At 45.6% G+C, this 6,526-nt stretch overlaps 1 protein-coding gene and 1 long non-coding RNA gene across 2 annotated transcripts in view; one reads left to right on the top strand and one right to left on the bottom strand.

The window, feature by feature from the left end:
• LOC308592556 overlaps positions 1–6,526 on the bottom strand; it is a 48,292-nt gene that overhangs the window by 36,189 nt on the left and 5,577 nt on the right. The gene's annotated exons all lie outside the window — the stretch shown is intronic.
• MYOM3 (myomesin 3) overlaps positions 3,839–6,526 on the top strand; it is a 47,531-nt gene continuing 44,843 nt past the window's right edge. The window contains exon 1 of the mRNA XM_081204056.1: positions 3,839–3,990. The gene's annotated coding sequence lies outside the window, so the exon portion shown is untranslated. The remainder of the gene's footprint in view (positions 3,991–6,526) is intronic.

A 6,526-nucleotide genomic window follows, 5' to 3' on the forward strand; every position in this document is an offset into this window, starting at 1 on the left:
TAGCCGCATGTTTCATCTGCCGTTTTCGTTCCTTTTTCATTACTGTTTTGCTTTTCCCTTCTCTTACTGTTTGGTAGCTGCTTTGGGCACTCTTTGGTTGAAAGGAGGGGTCCAAATTTCACAATAAACATTGAATAAATCGATATTTATGTACAGTTTTCCTGTGAGTTAGGGAGAGCTATGAAAATGAACATTCTGGAAGTGGTTCAAAAAGTCTCTTCAGTAGGCGGGAAGGCCTTCTCAGCTTGCTGGAGCATGCTTTAACATCTACGAGATACAAAGATATGAACCACCTAGAGGTTATAAAACATGCCCCATTAAGTATGAGTCAGATATCGCACCTCATATGAGGCCACTCCCAAGTGAAAGAACATCACGTCACTAACATGCCTTAAAGCAGGGGTTGCCAAATGTTTGGGGCCCATGGGTACATTTGCAAACTGGAGGAACACAAGCTGCAATTATACTTGAAACAAGCCTTAACCAAAGTAGAACACTTCTTCCAAGCCTAGTTTCAGCTAGGGAGGGTGGGGAACAGGACCCTGCAGAGAAGGCCTCTGTTTGCAACTTATGACCTAAAGCAGTGTGTGAAAATAAATAATATTTGCTACATAGATATCTAGTAAATAGCAGGTCACAGCCACAACTTATATTTCAAGCACATTTAATGCACATGGCTTTGCCACAAATAATCTTTGCAACTACAGTTAACAAAACTACAGTTCCTTTCCTTCCTTCCTTCCTTCCTTCCTTCCTTCCTTCCTTCCTTCCTTCCTTCAAGTCGCCATGTGCTTTAAAAGTGTGCTAAGTGCACTTTAGATATACAGTAGTATCTTGGATTAAGTACTTAATTTGTTCCGGAGGTCCGTTCTTAACCTGAAACTGTTCTTAACCTGAAGCACCACTTTAGCTAATGGGGCCTCCTGCTGCTGCTGCGCCACAGGAGCATGATTTCTGTTCTCATCCTGAAGCAAAGTTCTTAACCCGAGGTACTATTTCTGGGTTAGCAGAGTCTGTAACCTGAAGTGTATGTAACCTGAAGTGTATGTAACCCGAGGTACCACTGTATGGGTATGGCTCAACCCCAACGGGCATATAAACGCATATATTAGTGAAAGTAACATACCAAAACACATTACATTGGGGGAAATTGCTTGCACAAATGTAAGCCCTGGTCAAAACTACACACAAAAATGTGCTTATTTGAATAAATTTGCACAAAAATGTTGATGAATTTCCACGAGGACTCTTTAAAAAAAATCACAAACATGTGGGAATGTAGAGAACTGACTGGAAAAATGAGAAAGTGGGAGAAACTGAAATCCACACATCCCTCGTCAAGAGAGAGGCTGAGTGGTCGTGACCCTAAAGGAAGGGGCATGTGCCGCCGTCTGAAGCTTGGGGAAACGTTTAGTGGGATCATCATCAGTCCATTTCCTCCTTCCCTGACCCTGGGCAAGCAGCTGCAGATGTTGCTGACAGCCCAGCCGGGCCACCTGTTGGTTTCCATGCAAGGACGGGGCTTTAAAGGGTGCAGGCTGCCCTGCCTGGGGCCGCGTTCCAAGCTCTTGATGTGGGATGCTTTTCTGAGCAATAGCCCGGGGATCCCATGTCAGCAGCATGCCAGGTGATGCCACTCAGCCAGTGATTAAATGCCACGGCGGAGCCTGTTCCTGCTCTCTTTTTAAAAAGGAAACCTCACACACAGAACCATCAATGGGGACACCACTGGACCAAAGGCGGGGAGGCCTTCCATTTGAAGGAGTGATACAAAATGGAGAGTTCACTGGTGGGCCCACCTTTGAATTAGGTATTATCAGGGACTCCAGCAAACCTTTGTTTGTTTGTTTGTTTGTTTGTTTGTTTGTTTGTTTGTTTCAACCCAGGCCACCCTCCAGAATTATGAAAGGCGAAGGCTTCTGGTTCAGGCATGGCTGTCCTTTTTTCTTTGTTTTCTTATAAATTTGCGGGCCTTGAGTCTCTACAGCTGACACCATGTCATGCAAGGCTTAGTGATAAGGAGTCTTTGGCCCTCCATATGTTATGGACTACAACTCCCATCAGCCCTTCTCTTAGAATCATAAAATCATAGAGTTGAAAAAGATCCTGAAAGAGCAACCAGTCAAACCTCATGGTTGGCAATCCAGACTCCTCTTAAAAAACCTCTACAGTGGTACCTCAGGTTACATACGCTTCAGGTTACAGACTCCGCTAACCCAGAAATAGTGCTTCAGGTTAAGAACTTTGCTTCAGGATGAGAACTTTGCTTCAGGATGAGAACAGAAATTGTGCTCCGGCGGAGCGGCGGCAGCAGGAGGCCCCATTAGCTAAAGTGGTGCTTCAAGTTAAGAACAGTTTCAGGTTAAGTACGGACCTCCAGAACGAATTAAGTACTTAACCCGAGGTACCACTGTAATGAGTCCACAACCTTCCAGTCATTTGGATATTTAAAGAAGGACAACAGGAAACTCCTGACTCCCCCCAGATACGACGAGGTCCAGCGCAATCTATTTATTTGTTTAACAAAATGTATATGCCACCTGATTGTAGTAAAGCATTGAAATCACCAATGAAAACAGTTTCAAACATTTAAAGATGAATGCCCTGTTCTCAGAGTCAGGGCGAGCCAGCCCATGAGGCGATGTGAAGCGGTCACTTCAGGCAGCAGTTCTGGGCCTAAGGAGTGTGCCACTCGCTGCCAGTGCCACATCCTTGCCCCAGCTTCCACGGGCGCACCCTGCCACTGTGGCTGGTGCCCCCCACTGCCTCCTCTGCCACAGGCATGTCCCGCGAACACCATGGCCACACTTTCTGCCATAAATGCACCCCACTCGACCATGCCCCCATCATGGGTGTGTCCACAGTTCTCAACTGCAACCAAGGAGAAGGAGGCAGCAAAACGTCCCAGCCTGCCCCTGCTCAGTGGCCAGTCAGGTGCCTGTGGGAAGCCTGCAGGCAAGATTCACGCACAAGAACGTTCTCCCCTCCTGCAGTTTCCAGCACCTGATACTCAGAGGCATATTGTGTCCAATCGTCAACAAAACCCTGCTTTGCATATAAACGTTGTGCAAGCGATCAGGATGTGTTGTGACGTGGGGTTTGTGATTTCAGCTCTCTTGACATAATATGCTGGAGACAGTTCTCTAGTAACACTTCTTTATTAAGGCAAACAAGACTGAAGACTGAGGAGGGGAAAGCTACATTTATAGGGACAGGGAACTAGCTAGAAAGGATACATTTTGGAGGGAACAATATCAGGCAATCACAGTCCTGCCTTTTGGAGGAAACCAATAAGACAGAGGATCCAAATACAGCAGCTTAAATGAACCAATAGTAGCTGTACCCTTTGAAACCAAAAGGCAGTTACTTTACCCTAATGCAAATACAGACAATAATAATACAGATATAAAATCCTTTGACTCAATACACAACAGGATGAATGTTCAATAAACAGGTAATCTGGAGGAGCCCTGCTCTCTCTCTCCCCATTCCCTCTCGACCCGCCTCTCTCACACACAGAGCATAAATCCACAGATTTGTTGATTGGCTAAAATTTGTGCAAATAAATCTTTCTGAGAGCCCAAACAGAAGAAATCCGTAGAGTCTGGGCCTGGAAAATCTGCCTGCAGCTTTTCTTCCTTGTTCTGCTTTGACAATGGCCATGAATACTTCTGACCTAGAAAAATGATCTTGCTTTACCCGTGCAGAGAGCTGTTTGGGGATCATAAATCCTAGATAGTTCTCTCCATTGTCATTGAAATGACATGAGATAATGCTATATTTAAGGCTGCAAGGGTGGGCAGTTTACCCTTGGACACATTCTTCCCGGGACAGTCATTCTTAATGCCATCAAGCAGGGGGAAGGCATCCTTCCTTTTGTCCTTTAGCTCTCTTCTTCAAGACTAGCTCCCTTGCCAACCTGCTCTCTGATTTTTCTCTACACTGGGATAGCAAAGTCAAGATTTAGAAGATCCCCCAACTTCAGGGAAGGTACGTGATTCCTGCCGCCTGCCCCAAACATGTATCTTGCTTTAAAGATTGCTTGTGATTCTTGTCGTATGAAAGACTAGCTGATTTTCATTGTTGCTGCGATTCTTACATTTTGTTTCACAGGAATTCTTTTGCTCTGTTCTAAATTAAATATAATTTTAATTTAGCATGGAAGGGAAATGCGGTTCCTCCCTGTTCTTGAACTAAAAAGAATGCTCTGTTCTTTTATTTAGCTCAGATCTCTTTGATTATTGCTATTTATCATTTCTGTCATACTTCACACATCCTATATTAAAACCACCCTGTGAAGCAGCGGGGTGTTATGGACATAGGGCAACATCACCAATCCTAGTTTTACAATCCCAGTTTGCAGAGCATGTGCCAACTCTAATTTGCTTAGCAGATGAAAGGGCACACTATGGTTTCCTGCAACCAGGAACTAGAAGTTCCTAGTCTTGATTGGCAAGAGAGGGCAGGAACAATGTGGACGAATGCATAAGATTACGCACCAGATTCAGCCAATGTGGTGCACTAACAAAAGCTAGGACAAGGACTCCTGCTAGAAGAATGGGGCTGTCCTCCCACTCTGCTTCCCCTCCCCAAAAAATCTGCCCTGGATGGTGAGAACCACCAAAGCAGTATGTGGGGAGGAGAAATGCTTGCACTGATGGAAAGACCATATTAGCACATCGTTGAATCGCACCCCAAGACTACTCACTCGCAAGATACTAAACCATAGCTGCCCAAAACGGCTGAACCACCAACCAGTGTCATGGACAAAGAGTGTTTCCATTGGCACTCCCATCTCAAAACCCATCAAATTTCCTAACTTCACCACCTTGTCTCTCCTCAGTTGCCTCCAAGGAGAGCAAACCCCCAACTTGAGTGTATAGCCAAAGTATTTATAGAAAGGGAATGACTGGAGGAGGATTGAAGCAGCTACAATCTCCACTTCAGGGTCTGCACATCTGTTTGCTTGCACTCATACCCTCCGACATTTCGGGAGGGCAAAGCAGGACACCTTCCCTCCCACCCGATCTTCCTGCTCCTCCCCATCTGCCCAAACTCCATGCTCCTTCTCTCACCTGATTTATGCACTCTTTCTGGCCTCCACCTGCCTGATCTTCATGCTGCTTCTTCCCACCCCCCATCACCCGCCCATCTCTCATTGCTCCAAAACCTCAGCCAGGACCCAGTGTTCTCACTTATTTCTCAGTATGAGAACAATGAACAATGGTCCACAGCAGGTAACCACCTTCAGAGTTGCTGCACCCCACCCACCCCACCGTTCCATCTTTAATGCCTCTAACTCAACGGCAACAGCAATGTTTCAAATGGCCCCGGCTAAGGTCAGCAACACCAATGAAAAGAAGAATTTGCTCTGACTGAGCACCAGCTTCTGCCAATGGCGACGCAAAAGGAGAGTGGTGGTGCTAAAGAAGGTGCAGGGGGCTTGGGGAAAAAAATCTAATGGAGGCAAAGGTAAGAGAGCATCTTTCAGCTCTGTTTTTTTTGGTGCTGCGCTCTGGTGTGAGCCAATTGACTCGCACCACAGCGCGGAACTAAAAACTACACGTCTTTTAGTCCCAAATGGGACATTCAAGTTTGGGATCAGGAGTCAGGAAGGCTTCTGTTAATCCAGGATGTCCTGCTTAAAACGGGACAGTTGCGTAGTATGCGCTAAGCCATTGTGTGCTTAGCATTGTGTGCCAATACGGGAAAAGGAGGCATTTAAAAGAAAACTGAATGAATATGCCCTTTCTGAAATAATAGGGAAGATGAAACACAGCCATCCCTTCTCCAAATTTTCCAGTGCAGTGCTCCAGCCAAGCAATGTGTACAAAAATGTAAGTACTTGGGTAAGCTGTGCATAGAAATCAGAAGCAGCACATCCCATTGCACTGCTTGTGGCCAATTGGGTAGTGCCACCCTGCCCTGCCACTGCCACCTTGGGGGCTTCCATGGCTTGAGATGGTGGCCTCACCTGTCCTAATGGCTGGGCAGGCCCTGATAGACATGCATATATTGGTGAAAATAGGATGCATTAAAGGTTCCGTTAGTGGGGAAATGCTTTGCAAAAATGTATATATTAGGCAAGTTTTAATATTAGGAGAAATTTGCACTACAATGCTGATGACTTTTCACGGTGACTTCTAAAGAAAGATTGCATACTGTTGATGAAACGTGAAGGACCGAACTTAAGACTGGGGGGAGGGGGAAGAAACAAAAATTGTCAGACCCTTGTCATCCCTCTCCACACAGAATTAACCTCTCCTGTATTTATTTATTTACGGGGTGACCCTCGTTACAAATCAGTGAAGCATACTGCATGTTCTCATCTCCTGAACTTCTTGTTAAATCATCTAGCAATGTATACCAGAGTACAGCAAATCCTTCAAGACGAAGGCATTTATTTCTGAGTATGTCAAGAGGACTTGCTCATGAGTATATTGCTGGAGTCCCAGAAATGGCACCATTGAATGCCCTCCCACTTGGTGCCTGGCAACAGCCTCTCCCCAGCATTAAAATGAGAGAC

This window comes from Podarcis bocagei, assembly GCF_964188305.1.
Source record: "Podarcis bocagei genome assembly, chromosome: 7".
Taxonomy (NCBI): Eukaryota; Metazoa; Chordata; class Lepidosauria; order Squamata; family Lacertidae; genus Podarcis; species Podarcis bocagei.